The sequence below is a fragment of the Larus michahellis genome, chromosome 4 (assembly GCF_964199755.1).
Source record: "Larus michahellis chromosome 4, bLarMic1.1, whole genome shotgun sequence".
In the NCBI taxonomy this organism is placed as follows: domain Eukaryota; kingdom Metazoa; phylum Chordata; class Aves; order Charadriiformes; family Laridae; genus Larus; species Larus michahellis.
The window spans coordinates 83703293-83726956 of record NC_133899.1 but is presented as its reverse complement, the minus strand read 5'-3'; the positions used below and the strand labels follow the sequence as shown (position 1 = coordinate 83726956).

The 23664-nt window shown below is 40.4% G+C and overlaps 1 protein-coding gene across 4 annotated transcripts in view; it reads right to left on the bottom strand.

Moving 5' to 3' along the window:
- The window catches only part of BMAL1 (basic helix-loop-helix ARNT like 1), a 51784-nt gene extending 30484 nt beyond the window's left edge, over window positions 1–21300 (bottom strand). For 2 of the 4 annotated variants that reach the window (XM_074586097.1, XM_074586098.1), the window contains exon 1: window positions 21124–21300. The gene's annotated coding sequence lies outside the window, so the exon portion shown is untranslated. The remainder of the gene's footprint in view (window positions 1–21123) is intronic. The other 2 variants (XM_074586095.1, XM_074586096.1) reach the window with 1 other exon arrangement.
- Between the last annotated feature and the right edge of the window lie 2364 nt (window positions 21301–23664).

Sequence of the window (23664 nt, the reverse complement as noted above, 5' to 3'; positions counted from 1 at the left end):
CTTGTGGAGCACACCCATGTGGCATATCAGTCACTCCTCCCTGTTTTGTATTATCTCTAAATATGAAGCTTTAGACAATGTGGAAAGAAAGGGAAAGAGGCTGGTTCTTGAAAGAGAACTGAATAGCTTTAAAACCCCCCCAAAATCCTAGCTCATGTTCTTCTGTCAGTGAAGCAGATAAATGTTTGTTTCAAGGCTGATGCAGTCCCATGGGAAGGCCTTACAGATGGAGATATGGACCACCTTCACAGCAGAAAATGAAAACCAGAACAAAACCAAAGCCAATTCCAGGAATCAAACATGTTTAGACTGAAAGGGGTTTGTCTGTGCTATGGATGAAGTACTTGCCTCCCCAGCAGGGGACTGGTACGTACCTCTAACGATAGAGCTAAAAGTCTAGTGCACAATTCTACAGAACAGCCGCTGGGTCTGGAGATTGTATCATCACCTGACCCTGTGACCCTCCAACACAGGAGAGTTCATTTCCTCTCACGTCTCAAGACCATTTGCCTCTCTACCTATTCAGTGAACCTCAGCTAAAAGAATGTTTCAACAGGGCTTGCTAGTTTGCAGTCATTATTGAAAGCTTGATCTAGTATAAGCTTCTCATCAGCCAAGATTAGACTCTTTGAGCTCTTATTCTTTGAAGTAAGCTTATGTTGGCCCGTTTAGATATTTCATTTTGGGCAACCATCAAAAGGAAACATCGCAAAGGAACTAATCAAGCCCTTGTGAAAAGGTGATGATGCACACTCTTGGAAATCAGTACTAAGATGCTGCTGTTACCAAAAGATCTTGGCCTTCTTCAATAATCAATCCTTCAATACATGTTCTCCTTAGGTTTCCAGAAGCTGCTTCCACAGAGAAAACAAAATGGACATGCCTTTCCTGGAAGACCAGGTTTTAAGGGATTTCTGCTGCACACCTACCAAACACAGCTGTTATCTACACATGAAGCAAACTATAGCCTCTCTACAGGCTTCTGGAAGCAACAAGCACCGGTCCTCACATCACTAGACAATGAGTATAACAGTGGCGAAGTAATTCCTAAGCTCAGCCACTGCAGCTAGAATGAGAGTAACCAGTTCAGATGTCTCTACAGGAGCAGGAACCAGTGAATTCTGCCTCAGAGCTATGCAAACATTTTACTGGATGCCTTATGACATTTTACAGACACACCAAGATCCCCACAGGTATTCTAGGAACATATTTTCATATTTCATCTCAAATGTCAAGAAGATGGATATTTTAAGGAGGCTTTTACAAAAAAGTATAGCTGTCATACAAAATCTGTAAGATAACAGCCGATCTCTCACAAAGACTAAGATTACACTAAGAATTACACCCAGGTATAATTATCAAGGCAAGATCCCCGTTCAATTAGCATTAGTTCATGCCTTTGTATGCCTTATTTCAACAGGTCCTGCTGATTAAAAGCATCAAAAACATCCAGTTTGATTTCACTGGAAATGGATACAACCAAAATGGACTGTAAATCAGTTATGCTGAGAACAGCTGCTTGTAGGAAAAGGACTGAGCTCAATATCCTAAGTGTCTTCATTATTTACCAAAAAAAAAAAAAAAGGAAAATCAAAACAACCAAACCAACTTAAAGACAATGCTACATACATTTTGTTCAGCACAGCACCCCAGAATTTCTGTAGTCTAAATTATAGAACAGAATAATTACACATTACATTTAAAAATAGGGTCCACCAATGTTAAAAGTGGTAAAGTAAGTTCACAAAATCTATGTTAAGTTATAGTCGTTAACATTCATTTATTCCAATCCTTCAGAAGACTTTGTGTATGTGTGGGAAGGAACACATTGTCATATTTTCAACATTGGGGGGAAGAACTTAAAATTAATAGAAAACAGAAACTTGAAGTCCTTTGGGCCAGATATCTAATTCTACTCATTTAACACCAAAATTAATTTATTCTGTTAGCAATAACAGACCCATACACAAGTAAAGTTAAAAAAAATATAAAATAATCTACTCCCTCAATTACTGAAAAATAAACTTAGTTGAAGTTCTCAAACTGAGCTTTCAAGCCAGGTCCAGCCTCCAATGTGTGAAGGATGTACTGTTTCACAACCTTGTTCATCAACCCTGAGCCATACAAGGCATTTTGGGGGGGGCTGAAAGACATGAGAGAAATCCATCCTACCATGCGGGTAAATCAATTATCCAGCATTAATATGCTTTAAGTAAAAACCTAATCAAAGTTATTATTGACTTCTTCAGTAGCTTATGTACTTCCAGTGTGCTAAAAAAAACCCCCACCCTACCAACAACACAACAAAAAAACAACAAAAAACAACAAAAACTCTCTCAATTGAGGAAGCAGTGGTGCTGTGAAGTCTCTTAAGTTGTACACATTGCTTCTGACCTGTCAACAAAATAATATGTCTTATCTTGTGCTGCACTGCAGAGTCAACTTCAAAGCAAAAACTTCTAGAAAATTAGAAATTTCTCCTTAAGAACACTACACAACCTGGACTGACATTTCCAGAGCAGAAGCAGCATACAAGATGACAAGTAGGTAAACTACTTAACTCACTCCTCATGTTTGCACAAACAGTGGGAATTTACAAATCAGCGCATCTTTAACTCATAACTGGGAATGCCTACCTTTTGCACTTGCAGTCCAAAAGATACAGCTTTCTGTTTCAAGATTTCATCTGACTCCTAAATATAAGCACTGATTTATTGCAGATGGATGCTTTAGATAGAAGTTTCAAGGATATCTTCACCCTTCAATTACCCAAATTGAACAAGATAAGTTTCATGCAGTTAAATACACATCTTCTAATTTATTGCTTATGAATAAATGCCCCAAAGCCTAAGTGTTCATTGCAAGTATTATTATGACGGTGATATGCTCTGGGCAGGTTTAAGTTATTCTTACTGTGATTAAATGAAGCCCCTGTATCCTCACAGTTTGGCAGATATTCTTCCTATAGTTCATAGTCTTCAAAGTTGTCTTTTAATGGTAGGACGGAAAAATCCTCTCACACAAAGTTCTAAGAAATGTGTCTTCTAAAAGATCTCCATATAAGATATCAGTGCAGCAAAACGCTTTCTCATTTACTGCAAAGGTAGAAGCTGTATGTCACTCTAATACTTATCCAGTCCAATCGGTGGTGTGGTGCACCATGGAACCCATTCTAGGATTTCTTCCTCAAGCTTGTAACTACTGCTTTTGCTCTAGTATAACTTGCAATAGGATGACTTGATTTAAAGATTTCAAGTGAGAACAAGCTTTAACTCAATCCACTTTTCTCACTGGACAAAGCACTATTTTAGTACTCCATCAGTTACTCCAGCTTCCAGTCACCAAATCTTTCTGTGCTTTTGTCACGTTTTCATTTTCTCCTCCCCTCCTCATACTGGAGAATTGTAGGCATCAAAACTAGCCAATACATTCAAGCTCTGGCATGACTAATACTACCGAAGTAATATTTTCTCACTTGACTTTTAAAGCTTATGCATTCAGGGATGTTAGCCATTTTTCAGTTTAATCAGTTAAACCACTACAGACTTCTTTTAGTCTCTGAAGTGCATTTATTAAGGTGACAAACCTAGTTTTCAGCATTTTCCTTTGGGTTGAATCACCTGGTCCAAATACTGTTAGACATAGTGCGTACAGTTGATTCCGTTTTCCATTCACATTGCTACTACAACAAACGCAAATGCATTTGGCATGTGTGGGACCTTTCATTCAGAGATCTCTTGCCAAACAGGCTACAACTGAAGAGTTTATATCTTCAGGAAACAAAGCACACAAACAAAAGGGCAAAAATATCACAAAAAGGAGTGTAGACACAGGTGGTTATATTTTTACTTTATACTTCCATTTCCAGTTTTTGCACACCCCCTCTGGTCCTGCTAAATTCCATCTGTGGCTGGAAGAAGCCGACCCTGCTCTCAGCACTCTGCCCGCCTGACAAAGAAAAGTTGACAGGCTGTCAGTTCCCCTTCGATCCTAAAGTAAGCCTTGGGAAAAGGAAGATATTCTCAGCCTGCCTGGAACTAAGCTGGGGTATTCCCACTCGGCTGCCTCTCTACTGTTTCCTCCAGCACGCATATCCCTGACAGGTTCATTTTTCCCCCCTGGTTTCTCAAAAGCTCTTTTTGACTTAACTTTACGCAAAATCAGCTGTCAAACACATACGCATCACATCCATATGAACATCAATATTTCTTCCTTCAGACTATGTCGGTACTATATTAGAGGCTCAACTTCATTTTTGTTCTCCCGCTATACCACTGCTTTTTGGATAGGAAAGCATCACAGCTTTTTGTTAAGTATATGAGTAGGTAGTCTGATAAAAAAAGAAAAGCCGTGGAACATACAGTGATGGCATAGCTACTGGATGTGTTAAGTTAACAAAGCTCATGTGTGGAAATGGAGACGTTTACAATTTAGAATTATTTGCAGACTTCCAGCTTAAGAAAATAACCCCACACACACAGACACTCGTGCAAATAGCCTCAGCTACGTGTCTCTGCGCCTGGGGTCCCTTTGATGTATGTGGAGCAACAATAAACACTAACATAAATAAGCTCAGCAGTTTGGTTTCCTGAAGTCACACTATTTGCCAGTTAAATCCAAATCAAATTAGTGAATACTGAGACACTGCGTCAATTTAGCACTTGAATGTTTTACATAAAACATGCAAAAAGACACAAACATCAAAAAAAAGATACACATGCCATTTTCAGTCTTGTTCAATGCTTCAGAAATAATAACCTCCCCCATACCTGAAACCCTGCTTTTTAAATGAGCGATCTGCTGCTAACGCTGAGAAAGGCAGCATTTCGGAGTTATGACAGCTCATACTGTGGCATTATCCGATACTCTGCTCTTCAGCGAGATTCACAAAAAGCAGTTAGGAATCACAGCAACAGCAAACACTGAGAAGTAGGGCAAGTTCCCAACACCCCCTAGGGCCAGCACTAATATGGATACAGCGCATCATGAGTGGAATTGCTATAGCTGAAAAATACCCAGTCAGCGTCCAACCAACAGTCCTGCTTAGTACTGCCACAGGACAAGGCAAGCACGACTGCAGGACAGCTTCTTCCAGTCTTACATCATCCTTTCACCTGTTTCAAGGCACTGTGAAACCAAAATTATAATTAAAAGAAGTCCTTTAACAGGACATTAAAAGTAAAGTTAGATGTGTCATCATACCACATGCTGAATGCAAACGTGACATACTCTTGACTTCTGCCACAGCACTAGCTACTTTTTATGTTTCCTTCACTCTTACTTGGATAAACTGGAACTTCTATGCAATGTGACACATCTCCAAGGTGACTCCCCAAATACGCTACAATGTGCACTTCACTAAAGCCAACACCTAGGAAATTTTTGCTTCTGAGGCTTTGTAAACTACAGCACTCCAAGTAAGACTTGGTGGAGCAAATCAAGTGATAATTTAGGGAGGAACCATGCAGAGTATTTACTGTCTTTTACATTCATGTCCAGAGTGGTAAGTACCTCAATAACAGCTATAGGGCCTGGAAAAAGTCATATTTGTCTAGCTCAGGATAAGCACGAGATACTGTTGAAAACTGCACAGCAAAGTTCCACACAACTGATATAACACCTTAGTGCCATAAAAGGGGTGGCTTCACTCCCTTTTTTCTTCTCTTCTTTGTCATCCTTCCCCCAGATTTCCCTTCCAGTACTGCAGCACAGACTTCACACAGTCCCCAGAGCCTGTCTGTACAGCGTGTCGAATCAATCTGCTCATCAAGCTGAATAATAACTTGACAGAAAGCACAGTCTTCTGGAGAGTTAACAAGCTCAACTGTCTTACTGAAAGGTCAGGCGATACCCAGAACCAGTGCAAAACAAGGGGGTGAGACATGCCAGAAGAAGGGAAGGGGCATAACTGTCCCTTTCAACAGGAGCGAGTGGTTAAAATGTCCCTGTTGTATCCCTTAACTGCACTTTCAGATTATTCACAGCACTCCTGCATGGTTTGAGCAAGGCAAGGTGTGCTGAAACCTTTCTACTGATCCACATCTGCACTGTGACATTTTCTCTGCTCAGGAATTTGTTCTTTTGTGAATGACAAGTTATGAATATACAGAGGAACATTCCTATCCACTCTGTATTCACTGCTTCAGTGGGAGTATAAGCTTTATTTTCTTGAGAAAGGCCTACAGCAATAGGAAAGCCGTTTACAGAAATTGCTGATGAAACAGATTTCTTTTTCCGTGCGTCTATACATTAAATGCTGACATTGAATCAACAAATTTCCAAACCTGTAACATTCAGCTGCCGGAAATACAGCTGGATGCAAGCCTCAGACTTGTGTTTTTCTGGGCAGGTTTTAAATCTGTGATTTCTAATTTAAATGAACAGTCAAGTCTGAATGCCTAGTTTTACATTACAACTGAAACTGGAAGAGTGTTTTAAAATTACTGTTGCATTTAGAACAAAGATTTGCATTACTAAATCAAAGCAGCCCTTAATAAAGGCAGAGTAAAGATCAGGGAACATCAGCAATTCTCTTAATAGGATCCTTATGCTATGCAGACATCTTGATTGTTTTAAAAAAAAGGAAAAGAAAGAAAATACAAGCAAGTAGGGAAGAACAGTGTGTCATCAACAGGGGAGAAAAAAAGAAAAGATTAAAAAATCCTGCCAATACCAAACATGGGCAAAAGAGAAAAACTTGATCAGAAAAAAAACCAACCAAACAAAATAGAGCCACACATACCACAAAAGGACTCTTGGTAAAACTGAAAGCTTGCGTTTTTATTTTATTTTTTTTTAACAATTGCTTTTGCTTGGATCAAAGATCCATTCATGCAACAACCCCCTCCCCCTCCAAATGAAGAGGGGATACAATACAGAGCAGAGAGACATCTAACAGTTGAAAGCAGAAGTTTTTCCAACCCATTGTTTTATTCCAAAAGAGAACATTCCACAACCTACGCAGTCCGATCCCAAAGGGCCTAGGAAGGATCACTAGACAGTTCACATTCCACCACAAAAAGTTTAAGTAGGTTTAAATGATCTTATTTCCGCAAGTAGCAGGCTTGTGCCAAATATTAACAATGCGGTCCCTTAGTTACCACTTACAAATGCTCATAATTATTTACAGCTCCTGAACAGTACGGAGGAAGACTTGGATATCATCCAACAAATCCACAGCAATTAAATTTATTAGAAAATGGAAAACATTCCAGTTTCACTCAGTGGAACAAGATAGGCAATGACTTCTGTACAAGGAACAGTGAAGTAAACTAGTACTCCTCAACTTAGAAAATTGATAGGAACAAGGTCTACAAAATCATCAAGTGTCACAGGGACATCAAGCAAAGCCTGGCTGAAAGGTTGAAAACAACATAGCTCTTCACACACGAGGTGGTAGGCTGTGGAAACGCTCTGCCAAGTGACAGGAAGGCTAGAAGTTCATGTGGTTTCCAAAGAGAGGTTGGAACAGTGCATGGAAAGGATTCTCCTGAGGGGTACCACCACATCTGGCTCATGAAGCTCCTGAGCTGAAAAGAACTGTGGGCCACTATGAGAAGATCCATGCTTGCCCTAATCTCACTCTTTGCCAGGCAGCTACTCACAGCTACTGCTCGAGACGCCACTCTACAGGACCTGGTTCTTTGTTATGGCATGCAATGGTCACTCTTACATTCTTTCAGTATTAGGAAACAAACATTATCTCAATTTACAAGTATTCAGAGAAAACTTCTACTTACAAGAATGACATACATGGAATACCCATAGTGAAAGTGTAAAGTTGACAATATCCTCAAAAAAACCTTTCAAGGTTACCTCTGGTTTAACTAACCTGCAATTATCACCATAACATCAGCTCACACCAAGTGGAAGAGTTAAACACATTACGCTGAGTTTAGCGAAGCAAATATAAAAGCTTAGCTTATCAGAAAAAATGTAGGAAACAAGATTTATCTGTTAGGTATCTGCTTTCATAAGCGAAATTCTAAACCTAGTTTAGGCAACTAAACTCCTATGCAGCACCTAGAAACAATAGCACCAAGCAGGGAACCACATAAAAGTCAGTAGGCACAAACAACCTAAAACAAACACTCAGGACAGCCGTCCCGTACTTCACCTTGCTACACACTTCAGTTAATACACACAGTTCTCCACTCACCTAAGTCTTGCTTACAGTATGGAATTAAATTTCAAATCATCAAGTAGAGCTCACAATTCTCTTTTAAAGGGGCCAAAGAAGCCAGCAAACTAGGGTAACTGTTACTGATAACACATGGAGAAAATCCCAACCAAACAAACATGCTTAGAATAGAATAGAAAAGAATCACATATTTCAGGGGATCATATACTAGCTATAAATATTTGTGGCTTTTTTCAGAGTCCTACTTTTCTGCAATGTTCACTTCAGAACATGATCTAGTCTCATGCACTATTTTGCCCTGACTTTACTAGAGAAATACGTACCCTGTCTGTATGTTTTTGCCTCCGTCGCTCATCTGCTGCTCAGCTGAAATGTTTTTTATGGATATCTGCTAAAGACTCTTCAGCTGTCTGAAAGGGTTCTGTCTCCTCTTCCATATGTATTGAATTTATTCTTTGTCTCTAGAGGTACAAGCTTAAGTTTATATTCAATACATTCTGACTAAACAGAAAATACCTACCCTGAGTAACTTAACTGAACAAATATAAGTGTCCTTTCATTATCTTCATGTTAAATCACTACATCTTTGTTTTCCTGAATATGAGGATCAGCTTCTCAGGTTTCTCTCCCCCTTTTGCCTCCAAAAAGCACCAGTGCTTAAAATTTTGTTCTTATACAAACCATTGGTATTAAAACTTGATATTCTTATCTCAGAATAGAGAATGTATTTTGCTCCCTTTGATTAGGAAGATTACAGACCAAAGGCAAGGTTTGCTTTGCTTTTAGGTACTGCTCAACAAGACTCTTAGGTATTTCACTTTAACTATGCCTTGCAGAAGAACAATATGAGAATCCCCAGTAGTATTTTTAACCTTTTAACTTTTACTTTGCTTTAAAGAAGAGTTTTTGCAAGAGTTTTTGTAGATGGTCCCCTCCCTTCTGCTACAAGTTTTTCTGGCCCTCTCTCTCCTTCACAGTCTGGTTAAAGCTGTGTGTCCCTCAGCTTCCTTCTACTCAAACACATAGTACCACAGAGATAAGTACATACGTTCTATCTTAATACCAATGTCAGATTCATTCAGATTTATTCCCCTGTACGATCATGTATTCTGCTTTCCTCTGCAATAGGAAGCAACCTCATCTACTATTTTATACAACAAACTGATATGCTGTAATTCAGGCCAAAGTTTATTTTAGAAAGATATCCTGGATGAAGTGTTGCAAGAATCTATTACCCTCTTCCTGTCTTTTCACGCAGCTTAGTACCTCTTTTTCAAAACTTTCAATTTTTCTAGTCTGAATTTGAGTAGGGCACCTATCGGCTACTAAACCTCACTTCATTTTCTCCTGCCTGGTAACCTTATCAGGTCATTAACTGAAGGATGAATGCAGTGAATTGTTTTTTCCTCCTTTAACTAAGTTTAGTTGCATTTGTTCAATCGCCCACTGTAAGGTTGTGTTTGCAAAACACAGTTCATTCCTTGAACTCTTCAATTTTCTAGAGACACTATCTGAAGTCCAGGAAAAGATTAAAGTTATCACATAACTAACATAATACATAGATCAAACTACCTTTGAATTCAGCTTAATATCCTTGTTTACTATGCAAAACAAATCATTTGTCCACTTCTCTGTAACACTGCACTGGGAACTGCCAGTCAGTAATGTCCTCCCACCCTCAGCTACTTCAAACCTTCATCTTATACGTGTGATATACAGATAAACAACTGTTTGGCAGCTAGGTAGAAATCGCACATGTATTTCTTAAGCAAGATCTTATCAAGCCACATAGGCTGTTGGAGTGATAACTAAACAGACCAACCTGCACCATTTGGCACTCTCACCAGTAAGAGTCTCTTCTGCCATCATGTAATTGATACAGATCCCGACTAGTGTAACACTAAGGACAAAGCCAAGTGGAAACTGCCAGAAACGATGTTACTGACTAATCCTTGCTTAAATCACAAACAGTAACTGTATGAATCAGTTAGCTAGCTTATTTAATATGGGGCTACATGGATTTTTACAGTGCAGCACAGACCTCTCCTTGGGAGATTCGTGTGACAGAATTCTTACATTTTTTTGTTAGATGAGATATTGCAAATGTAAACATTTAACCCTTTGTAACTGAAGTGTGACTGCAAGAGTTGTTAACCTCCTACCTTCATCTTTCAGCTGTGTACTCCCATATAGCACTGGCACTTATCTAAACCCACAGTAATCTGTTCAGAGATCCAAAATAGATTAAATCTAATCCTGCCAAAAAATAACTTTTAAAAAACTACAAGTCTGAGTAGATCACAGTAAGGCGGTTCAGATAGTCAAACAAGTACCATTGTTTCTACCAAGCATTGTACAAAGGGGGGGGGGTGCGGGGTGGAGAGATGATGAGCTTAACAGTAAGTGTACAAATAACTTAGCTAGCAAATATACACCTGAACATGAGAACACACAGGTTAACTTCTATAGGGATATTCTAGGAAGAATAAGACTACAAACCCTCCAGTGTAACAGAATTATTCAAGAAAGAGCCTGAAAAGTGGTTTGTTTTGGTTGGGCTGTGGGGTTTTTTTGTGAGCTGCTGCTTTGAATAAATGTACTTCTTTTATAGGAGGCTCTTTTATCAACACCCGAGTTAAAACAAATCAATCTCCAATACATAGGACCACAATCAAAAAAGAACTTGTATGAATGCTGTTCAACATCCAGGTAAGTCAGGTTTAAGAAACATTTTTCTGTATTAGAATGGTACATAAAAACATCAAAATATAATTGTACTGAGATGACTGATGGTTACAGACTGAGAAGTAGGAATAGGAAAACTACGAAGATAAGCAGAACACAACAATGCAGGAAGTCAGCAGGAGCTGACCACCCCTTTTAAGAGTGGAAGACAATGATTAGCTCACATGTGGAAATGATTCTGATGAGTACACTTTTGGAAGGATACGTGGAAAATACAGAACTACACCATAAAGAATGATTGAAGAGAAGCTTACATGCTGTTGCCAAATAAAGACTCAGCCAAATTACATCACAGGGAGGAGTTAAAAGAGATATGCTGTGTTTTATTTGAAGGTGGAAAGCTACGGTACTTCACTACAACATGCAATTAGGTTTGCTAGAAAGGGAAATTAAAATTAACTGTGTTTATCCCTAATGTTTCTTCTTTAAGTAGAAACCTGCTAGTGCATCCAGGTTCTTCCAGGTGTTGGAAGGCCAGGAAAGTTCCTTTTTCTGCTTCCTGAAATTCTCCGAAATCCACTCGCCAGCCCCTTCTACAGACAAACCTGAGAACTTGTACCAATATTACTCGTTGACCTGGTTGCCAACACAGTATCATTCCAAAACATTGCCATCGCCACAAAACACACACAAAAACAAACAAAGCGCTCACAGAACTGAGACAACAGGATAACAAAAAGCCACACACACGCAATTTTAAGGGAGGAAAAATTATTATTTTCTTTTTTTTATAAATAAAGGCAGAGACCAGTTACCAGGTTTTCCAAAGTCACCAAACAAAATTCAGCAGGAAAATGGAAAAATAGTTTTCACTGACAAAACCCAGAAACCAGTACTTTACCGGGTTTGTCAGGGGACACCATCATTCTGGTATGTTTAGGGCTACAGGGAACTAGCAAGCCACAGAAATATCCTAAAACTAGAAGGCAAGTCAGAGGGCTGAAAAAATATTTGTTCTAAAAAATAAGAAATATGCATCTGAGAGCCATACCAAAGGAATTAGATTACAGAAGTTTTAAAGCACACCATGAATGAATCTGTGGAGGCTTAACTACTGGCCTGAACAAATCCTGTTGTAAAAGGCACATTATTTTTGCCTAAAAAGTGCTTGGAACTTTGCTAGACTAACTTAAGCATTTAAAGGAACTGCAAAAGTTTTGTAAGGCTGGATAATGATTAGTTCACCTAGAGATAGAAGATCGTAGATATGCTACAATGCTAACTAGATCTCTAATGAGATACCAATAGACATTTTTTCCTCACTTTTTTGTTGCATGGAGGATTTTTTTTGTCCTGCCTCTGAGATACACAACTATTCTGTCCTTACTAGTGTTTATATGCTCTAGGAAAAAAAAAATCATTAATTCATTTTATGCAGAAGGCGCGGATTCTTCTGTTATCCCTGACTTAAACCTTTACTTACTTTCTATTTAAATTCCAAATTAAGTTCAAAAGTTTTAGTAAATCTTTTTTAAAAGTGTACATCACAGCCATACAGAAAACAGATTTTCATGTCACTGAACACAAGGACAATTCTCCTGAACATCTATTTGATACGAACATCAAGAACAAACTAGGGTGACAATATTTCTCTGAAGGGAAGCCCAAGTAGGTTTTAAAGAGTTTTCCTCCCAGGAAACAGAATACGTAGACAAACTGACAGCAAGGTGAGATCTATGACAAGTTAGAGAAGCATTCTTAAACAACAATTCAAGATTTACTTTATTATTTTTTTTAAAACAGACAGCTCCCCTCCCCAAAAGGGAGCAGAGGTGTGTGCAATTAGTGGACTGAAGTTTAAACCACGTATTATCTTGGTGGAAAAGATTTTCTTTTTTAAGATAAAAAGATTTTCTTCCTTTTAGTCTCCTTCCTATATTCTATTTCCTCCAGATTTCCTGGCAACCCTAACTGGAGACATTGCTGGGTCTCTGTCATTTTTAGATAAATTATCAGTTTGACAACAACTTGGACGTGTGACTGTTCAGCTCCGGTAAAGTCAAGTGATCATGGTGAATGAGCTCCCGAGAGATCTGCGTATCTGAAACACTTCTATATTTGTTTATCTGGAAACTCAGAAGCCAGTAAGGGAAAAGGGAAAAGGATCAAAGGTCTAGCTGAGTTACTCTTTCTTGTTATGAAAAAGAATTTTTAAAACAGCACATAAAATAGTGAAATGCTCCATTGTGTAGCTCCAGAGATGAAAGTAAAAAGCTGCTTATTTTTCTGGCTTCTGGTATCAGTATTAAAACCAGATTTTTTTTAAAAAATAATTTATGTAGATTTATGAAAGAAATGACCTAACACAGCTTAATCCGAAAATATTCTGCCATAAATCCTCTTCTTCCACATCAAGGTTGCAATGTAACATATTTAAAGCAGTGCTCTTCAACTTACTGCCTCTCACACCTCTTCTTCAGGATCACACATTTCGTGAACTGTGCTGTTTCCTAACCTACAAAAGCACAAATGTTTACAGAACCACAAGGTGTATGGTATCAGTGAACTGAGTAATCTCAAATCAGTCTTCAGAGGAAAAAAAGTTACCCTTGAGTGACAGAAGATTCCCCAGTCTGGTACCTCTGCCCAAACACATATGCCAGCACAGAGCTGAGGGACCGAATACGTGGATGGAGACGGTTAGCCAGGAAGAAGTTGGGAGTTTTGATGGGAGCTACTTTGTCCATAGCAATCCAGTTCAAATGATCATCAAAACTACTGTCCAAGTACATCCAACTGTCAGTGGATGTTGCAAAGGACAAACTGCTGGGCACCAAAACCAGAAAATTATTTTTGGCCATAGTTTTTTTCTTTTTGTCCTGTCCAAATCCTGAGCATAGACCTGGTGATACTGCCCTGAACAGTGGCATTTCCCCACACAGGTCCTTGAAAGTCTCCAAAAATTCATCAGACTAAAATTCTTAGGAGGAACATATATATAAAGGACACAGTCAGAAAACTTGCATGGTGGCATCAGCTGTATGCAATTGTTAAAAGTTGCTCCAAGATGGCAAACTGATAATCTCTACCAGGAACAGGAATGTAGAAACATCAGTTTCTACAACAGCTGACTGCTGTAATGTTCTCCTCTATTTTTTTCCCCCTCATCGTCTTATTCTTGATGATGACAACAGCGCTAAAGTGAGATGAATAAAGAGCTACTCCAGCTAAGCAAATAAACCAGGCATTTGCTATGGATGAGTCTCATGGTCAAGTCCAAAAAATTAGGACAGGAATTACTTCATTCAACAAATAATGCCAAATACAGTAATTGAGAACTCTTCATTGCCAGCTGGGATATCTTAAACAGACTGAACTAGATTTTTAAATGCTATAATACGGAAATACCCATCTTTCTTCAGACTGCTCCCAGGACAGAGAAGCTAATGAAGCTGCATATGTCTCAGACGTGTGGGGAAAAAAATAATTATATAAAAGCCCTAGAATTTCTAACAGAAGTGAAACAGAAAATTCCAGCATAAACCCAATATAGCATAAAATTTCTCTCTTCCTATTAAAAATAGGAATATCCAACTGCTGGCCTTATATTTCTAAAATACAAATAACTTCTAGAATTTGGACCCAAACTGTATGGCAAGCATTTGACCACATTTTGAACAGATTATTCTTTAACAATTGGAGAGCTCTTCCAGCAACTCTAATGTTTTTATGTGACAACTCCCTCTAAGAAATCATTGAACTGACTTGACAGGTTTCTAAAATAAACTGTAATATTCAGTGGCTAGTTTGGTCATTGCAGCAAAAGAATATTTTCAAATAAGAGAAATAGGATAAATTCTAAAAATATAGGGAGAAAGTACATTATTTGTAACAAAATACTTCCAAGCTAATGCATAACTTCTCTTCACACATGATTTTTCACTAAAAATAGTACTGTTAGAATGAAGGGCTATAACACACATAATTTAAAATTTCCTAATTTCACATAAGATCACTAGAAATTAAATATGTAAAAACTGTTAATTGAAATAAAAGTTTCGTAAATGTAAATTTTTACAGCATCTAATATCATAAAACTTCACTCAGATTTTAAAAATTATGGTGATGAAGACTTTTCAAAACTCACAACGCCAGAGCAAACTGGGTATAGATTAAAACTACAATATAATGTTACTCTTGGACAGCAAGTTTGCCTGTGTGCTGAAGCTTTGTTAGATCATTACAGAAAAAAAAATAATTAAAAAATCTGGATACCAGAGCCTTCTAAGGTCAAACTTAAATAAGCTTCTGGATTTATAAATTTGGGCCATATCCCGAGTATAACAAAAAAAGATTCTTAAGTATGTTAACAGCACAGCTTTAAGATTTACCTTTTTTTCCTTTACTCAGTGAATTCATTTAATCTATAACAAACCAATTTGGAAACACAAATTCAAAAATTACAGGAAATGGCTTGGCAACAAAACATACTGGGAAAGGGAACAGAGGAATAAATAGGTGTCCTTTTTCTCAGTTCTAGAACTCCAAACTGGAAAACCCAACACGGTCACGACAAGGTCAGAAAACACATTCTAACATAAACCTCAAAGACTAACATCTGACTTTTTTTGCAATGTATTCTGGACCCCAGAATTTATCCCTGAAAAATGACCAGGCCATTCAAGTCTATGGGCCAAATAGGTACTATTTTAAAAGGTTATACTAAAACTAATCTGCCAGTAGCCAAACTGCAGCATAAAGCCCAAATCTCAGGGGGATTTAAAATACAATTATCAGAGGTCCCTGAGTGAAGGGTAGAAATAAAGTGAACTCGAACCAAAGTCACTCTCAACACAACTACAGTGCGTACATGCAACACAAAGGATAAAAGTTTTATTGCTTTTTACTATATACTTTTACTTCAAATTGGAACAGAAGTCATAGATTTCGTAATGCTCTAAGAAAAATCCATAGATAACAAAAAGAAATCCATTCATAACAATTCAAGGAAAAAACCCAACCAAAGCAGTTCAAGGACACTATAAAACTAACAGTTTTAAAGACAGAAAAAATATTCTTAAAAAAAATTTCAAGTATATTAGTTTTATTTTCTCCTGATTTTTCTAGGAAATAACTTTTCCTTCTCACTTCAATCCATTAATATTCTGCAGTACAGCATTATTTAGCAATTTCTACCAAAGTCTTTCTGATCTTGTCCTTTTTTTTTTAGACAAACTAGAAAAGGCAAAGCCACTTTAAGGAAGTTTCCAAGATAAAACAAACTTCAGATCAAGAAAAATACTTATCTCTGAGTTCTATCTTATTTCATTCTCCCTCCAAAACCTACAACAATCCCAAATGGGTAAAATGAACTTGAGAGTTTTCCAAGTAGTCTTGTATCAAAACTACATCCAATCTTTAAGATACATGGATTCCATTAACTTATTTTTAGCTGGTATTAAGGCAAATAACTGCATTGAATAAGCATATATGACTGACTATAAAATGCCTTCCTATTGAAAATAATTTGAGAGACATGATGCCAGTCCTCACTGCTTAGGAATTGCCAAACACATCCTTCCCAGCGTTACAGCAACTGCACATTGGAAGATGTATTTCCATCACAGCCACACCAAGTAAGGACCGTTAAGGATTTAGCAGTATGTTTTCTATTTCCTTTACACAAGGTGCCACTAAATTGCCTTGTACCTGTGGAAAATAGAGCCTACTAACATTTGCAAGGAAAATGCTGTCAAAACAAACATGAAAACTACAACCATCTTTCTCAATTGCTTACGTTCAGATGAATGGGTTTCTTTATAGTTAGTAGAGAACGTCAACATCTTGGACCACAAGAAATGTGGCTTGTTATTTCACCATTCTAAAATCCTGCCAACGATGTTTCTTGCTCTATAAGTAGCCTACTGGCACCATTCCTACAGAAGACCAATCTACTAAACTACAGCATGGCTTCAGCTCAGGGTCACAAGTTCTGACACCAGCAGCTGACCTAGAAGTGTGTCTGACATCAGAGACATTGAATAACAGCTTCTCAAATGGCAGGAGACTGAAAAGGTTACAAATTGTGTATGCCTTGGCTAAGAAATATCTTTTTGCAGCTGCAAGGGAGAAAAGATGACCTGAACACAGAGAAAAAAGATGAATCCTTGCAGGCAAGGCAGGGAACACACACAGTCCTGCACTGTACACACGAAGACGACATTATCAGCCAGTTCTCAAATTTAATTAAACTATACAACCACTACAGGAATTTTAGCAACAGCTAAAATAAATCTGAAATAATAGCAAATGCAACAGAAACTATCAATCTTCTTTGGGACAAAGACTGAAATGTCAGACTGATTTTTTAGTTAATGAATATTCCAGACTACCAAAGCCTGAAGATGCTGTTTTGATCTGCGTTCTTCTGCAGAATGGATTAAAAAAGAAATTACATTTCTCAACATCTGGTGAAAGATCAGGTTTCCAAGGAGATGAAGTCTGGGCCTTGGATAAGTAGCCTTACTGCATTTTTCCAACAAATTGAGGTAAAAAAAGGCAGGTGCAATATGCGGTTCATGACAGCGAGCTATTTGCCTCCATATCCACCTCATTCAATGTGAAGTACAATTAAATATACACCACAGGTTATTTGACAATATTCAGAGTGATTAAATACAGATAAAAACAATTTGATAATTACAACTGGTATCTCTTCCTCCCACAAAAAAAAATAATATCACAAACAAAACTTAAATAGGCTTTCTAAATAACTCAACACAGTAACTCTTAAAAAGAAAAGCATTCTTATTTTTCTAAGTGCAACATTCTGTGTTCTGTTTCAGTGTCTTGAGTTTGACCTATATAAACACCACAAGAGTATGCAAAAGTCACCGGTTTGCATTTGATCTAACTAAACCTGGAACATATTTACTACTGCAATGCAAGACTACCACATACGTGTATGTATGCATACATATATATATACACACACACACACACACCAGGCAGAGTATACCTCTGCTTTACTTTTTTAGTCCATTATCTAAAACCTACAGCAACTCTTAAAAAGACTGAAAGACCCAGACTGAAAGCTCTTTAACCGCTTTCGAAAATGCTACAAAACACCATATTTGCATCTTCAAGCACCTCTAAAATACAGACCCTAATTTCTACGGGCTGATCAATGAGAGCTCTCAACAACCAAGTGCAAAAGACAGTGCTGAGTTCCAGTCAATATCATCTACTACATTTATCAAAACCAATTATTTTTAGTCTTAAGTTTTCCAAGTATGATGACAGCCAAAAGTGAAAGTCTCAAACCATGTTTAATATATTAAAGTAAACAGAGAAACCTTAAGTGTTCTTTGCATTCTGTAAACTTACTGAGAACAGGGAAGCTACACAAGCTTAAAAATATGTATTTATTTTGGGCTTCTATTTGCAATCATTTGCATACTTATGCCTTTACAGATCTTTTCTTGAAGACAACTAACTTTAGAGAACATTAACTTTCTAATACTTTGGTATATAGGTAGCTGCTTTTTACCACTTTTCTGCTCTCTTTCAAAAGCAGAGCTATGGACAAAACTGATGATAAAGGTCAAAAATAAAAAGCATACAAGTTACAGAACTAAAAAAGAGAGCCACTAAGGGATGCACCAAATTCACTTTGTTTTACTAAACAACAACGTATTCCTTCAGGTTTTCCTGTACCTCCTGTCAAAGTGTAACCACACAGACAATTGGTTCTATGCTGAAATAGTTTAAAACATTGAATTCGAGCATGAAAACAGTGCTTCTGTATTCATCCAAATTAATTAACCTACAAGTCTCTTGGTATTTCCAGCATGCTTGATATCAATTCACTTTGAAAACGGTCTTACTCATCTGCAGCACGCAGGCTACCACTATCACATTAGGTCTCCACTTTGGCATCATAGTCTTGCAACGTGTTAAGGAACTATGTGTAGCTTTAAGGTCTGCCAAATAAATCCAATGAGTGTTCATTTGATCCTATTCCTGGTTTCCCAAAAGAATCTGTGAGAGCAGGTATTTGAAGAAAAAAAAAATCTCCAATAAACTCTGCCTACAAATATCAGCATCCTAATACGTGCTTAACAATGGTCCCCAAATACAGCAGGTGGTGACAGTGACTTGGTAGCAGGTCCTAACTTCAGCCCTGGCTTTGTGGAATCCCAACTGCAGCTAAGTTAGTTTACTGACACCCCCATGTCCCCCCAGAGGGCCTTGTAGGGAAGAACAATACAAAATAGCTATCAGCAGATCCTCTGTGGTACTTCTTTCTTGTCTAGGCAGTCTCACAATGTACTTATTTTACAGACCTTGAGTCTCCACAGCACCATACAGCACAACTGTTACACAGACAGACAATGGCAACGCGCAGTGTGGAAGAGAATACAGGATAAACCAGTATATTAATCTATAACCACAATATTTTATTGGGTTATTTTACACACTCCATTTCTACAAGTAGGCGTAAAAAGCCATGAATGGTCATGAGAAATACAAACCCACAAAACTCGGAAGTAGTAAAGGCTTTCCCCTTAATAGGCAACTGTGGTTTAAATAGTCAGATGAGAGGTCTATAGTTTCACACTTCAAATAGCTATTTACATTTGCATATTCCTAGAGCATACAAAGCATAGATTCTTTTGAGGGCAGAGTTTAACCTCAGCCTTCTGCAAGACCATGTACGGAGACAGTTAGCCAGTATTAACAGTTAATTAAAACAAACAACCGTTCTTTTCTCCCCTACAAACTTAGCTGCAGACTGTGTATTATCAGTCACTTCCATTTAAAAAGCCTTTTTGATAAAAGAAAAGATATACTGAACAGGCAGGAGAGGTACTTTAATACTAACCTATTAAAGAAAAAATGAAAATGTAGTTTCATTTTGAATGTTCGAGGACCAGCTTAAAAAAAATACTTAAAGACTGCATGAATTGTGTAAAGAGATTAAATTCAAAATTGTTTAAAAAGATCATCTCTCTCTGCAGTTGACCCTTTCTACCTTGGATACCAAGAAAATACTTGAAATTTGCTGTAAGCATATTTGTCTTAAAAGCACGAAAACACACCCACTTGTTTCTTCACCGTTATTTTCAAGTACTAAAATCTTTCCAAAGCTGTTACATTTGAGGCACCGGAGTAACAGAAACCTCAGCAATTAAGAATGCAGACCGATTCCCCTGCCTCCCCAAGTGCAAAAATCCTGATCTTGGGAAGCCACCTTAATATTCCCAGTATTCTACATTGACTGTCAAACGCTCATTCTCCTCTTGACAGCAAAGGTAGACACACAACTGTCAGAAACAGCCCGAAAAGTAGCAGCACGGGGGAGGACCGGGCCGGGACCCCGGGGTGATTCAGGACGTAACGGAGCTGCACCGTTGGGAAGGGAAGAACACCCCAGTTGTGGGACTGGCGAGTTGGCTCTCCTTGTCTACAGGTAGGACTGGCCTCTGTGCAACAGTCACAACTCATAGAAATTTCCAACTACTACCATCATTTTGGGGTTTAATACACACACCCCTCGGGCCTCACTCAAAGCAGACTTTATCACAAGACACCTGATTTACTGGAAAAGATCCAAAGTATCAGCTGCGGGACAGATGTCGAAGGGACCCATTCCTGTTTCAGGGGAAGGGGCACCAACGTCTCTGCTCAGTGCCTCACCTCAGCCTCCATGTCCCTGAGCAGGCTAACTCACACCTGGCAGGAGGAACAAGCCCGGCATTGCCACCACTGAGCACCCCCGGGTTTGCCCCTTTCTCCCCCTCCGCCGAGCCCAGCACGCACCGACAGCAGGATCCCCGGCACCAGCTCTGCCCCCGGGGTCGGGCCGAGCTGCCGCACCGGCAGCGGGCCCGGGGCCGGCTGCAAACGGCCGCCACTCGCGTCCGCCCCGTCACCTCCGGGTCCTGTCACACCGCCGAGACAGCCCGTACCGGGGCCGCTCCGCTCGCGGCCCCCGGCCCTGGTGACAGCTGCGAGGGACACATCCCGGCACCACCGCCCCCCCTCCTCGTTCCGCAACCCCCCTCCCCAACGCAACCCCCAACCCCTCCTGGGGCAAGGCGGCTCCCCACGGCCTGCCGGAGGAGGCAGCTCCGCCGAGCCGGCAGACACCCACGGGCCTCTCCCCACCCTCCCGGGGGGCGCCGTCTCCTCAGCCGGGGAGGCGGACCGCCCTCACCCAACAGCCCCACCGCCCGTTAGCGCGCCCCCCCCTCTTCTCCCCCCCAACGGTCGCCCACCGCCCGTTAACGGCTCACCGCGAGCTCCGCGCGCCCCCTCGCCGCGCCCGGGGTGGGGGGTGGGGGGGTCGCCGTTCCTCGGCAACGCGCTGCGCGCCCAGCGCAGGCAGCCCCCGTCCCTGACCTACTTTCCGCCTGGCTTGCCACCCAACGGCGCACCACTAACCTACTTTCCAGCCAATGGCACCCTCCTCCGGCCCCGGACCGGACGCGCCCGCCCGCCAACGGGCGAGCGGCTCGCCGCCGCCTTTGCCCAATGGCCGGCCAGCAAGCGGGCAACGCCCGCCCTCCTGAACGACAGCTAATCCCTGGGCGCCCCTGAAGTGGGAACCAATCGGGAAAGCGGATGGGAGTTTTGAGCCCGCCCCCCGGCGGAGGGCGGGGCGCGTGCGCGGTGGCGCGGTGGGGGGGAGCTGTCAGTCGCCGCCTGGGACCCGGATGTGGCGGGGCCGGCGGCTGTTTGACCGTGGTTTCCCTCGGCGGGCGGAACGTTGCCGGCAGCTCCTTCCCGGCCTCAGTGTCGCCGCTGGGGTTCGCCCGCACTTCTGCGTCATTTCTGTGACATCGACCTGCGCCGTGACGTCACCTTCTGAGGCGTTTAGGTCAGGGTGGTCGCCGGTGACTAGGCCGCGCCTCCCCTCCCTCAGTAGCAAGTGCCCGGCACCGCAGCCCAGCGGGCCTCCCTGCACGCCTCGGGGGCCGGGGGCTGCCCTCCGCCCTTTTGGCAGGGGCTCCCTGCCCTCTCTTTTCTCTGCCGAGGGGTTGCCATCGTCACCTTGTCATCACAGGATGACAGAATGGTTTGGGTTGGAAGGGACCTTAAAGACCATCTAGTTCCAACCCCCCTGCCATGGGCAGGGACACTTCCCCACTAGACCAGGCTGCTCAAAGCCGCGTCCAGCCTGGCTTTGAACACTTCCAGGGATGGGGCATCCACAGCTCCTCTGGGCAACCTGTGCCAGTGCCTCACCACCTTCAGGGTAAAGAATTTCTTCCTAATACTGATCTAAATCTACCTTCTTTCAGTTTAAAACCGTTATCCCTCATTCTATCACTAGATATGGAATCATGGAATGGTTAGAGTTGGAACTGGTGCATGTCTTTGAGCCTGCCACCGCCTCAGCTGCATCCATGGGCTGCAGTGTTGTTCCCCAGGGTGGCAACCTGGCTTGGCAAATCCCGGCTTTGTGTCTGCCTCGTGTGTTGTATGTGTGCCTGCCTGCACACAACTGGGTCTTGCATCGTACACTGGACTTTGTGAGTCTCGCACAACGGCCTCACAGCACCCTTCAGAATGTCTCAGAAGTGCGTGTGTGATGCTGCCATTGGTTCCACTACCATAAATGCTCCATCATCTCCCAATGCGATCGTATAATGGCAATGCTGTAAGCAGCAGTAATTTTATTCAGCATGTGAAAAAGTCCAGTGATGGAACATAGTAAAGGCATCTACTGCACCATGTTGCAGTCTAAATTTAGATAATCCACGCAACAGTGCTGGCATGTAAAGAGGATGTGTTGCAAGAACATAATCACAGCATAGCTGCTTTCAAATGCAAACATTTGCTTATTACGATTGTATTATTGCTACATCAGGTTATCATTGCCACATTATAATTGTCTTAACATTTCCTGTCCTGTGATGCCACATGACAAATGTTTGGTTTACATTTAGTCGTATAACATCACCAGAGAAGCTTGGATTGCAGCGTTATCACATCACAGCGTGGTTGTGGTTATTCCAATCTGCTATCACAGAACATGAACTCGTCCTATGACAGCATTAAGGTTTGGTTTCCACCTCATTGAATTGGGACTAAACATGGGCAACAAGTGGCCCCTGCTGGATGCAAACTTCCTGTTCACATCAGGATATTCCCACTCAAGGAAAATCCCTCCAGCAGAACAAGTTAAATGAAATACCATGCATTAGTGAAATGGAAATGTATACCATGAACCATGAAGAAAAATGAGAAAATGCATTTATTTTTTTTTTCAGCAACTGTTTTAGTGGTGCTGCTTTGATTTGTTTCAGCGCACAGAAGTTATGGAGGTGGAGAAGTCTCCTTGACTACTTCTTTCTCACAAGTCTTTGTAGTCTTCATTGTTTCTACCCACCTGTAGAAATAATCTTCCTTATGGACTCAATCACATACTGTCTCTTTTAATGAGCCCGGTGACTGTTGTAGGGAATGATGCCAAGAGTAATGATCTTTAGCTATTTCTGTAGGAAAGCAGTTTAGCAGGCCATATGTCATATTTCCCAGTAAATGATTGTTTTGAATTGTTTTTATACTGTAGTTTCTATTCATGAGATATTAAAGAAAATAACAGCATCTGGTTAATCAAATTCTGATTTTCACCATATGATGATACATATCAATCCTATTCTGTGGCTTTCTTTAAAATAGGTTTTCTCTTGAAGTTCAGCACAGGGAATTTCTCTCTGTAGGTCAGTAAGGTATCTTTTAGCTGACTATTATACCTTAAAATTTTCAGGGTGCGAATTTTTTCACTGAAGAGCTAAGAAATGACAGTTTGAAGTTTAGCGAGACCTGAG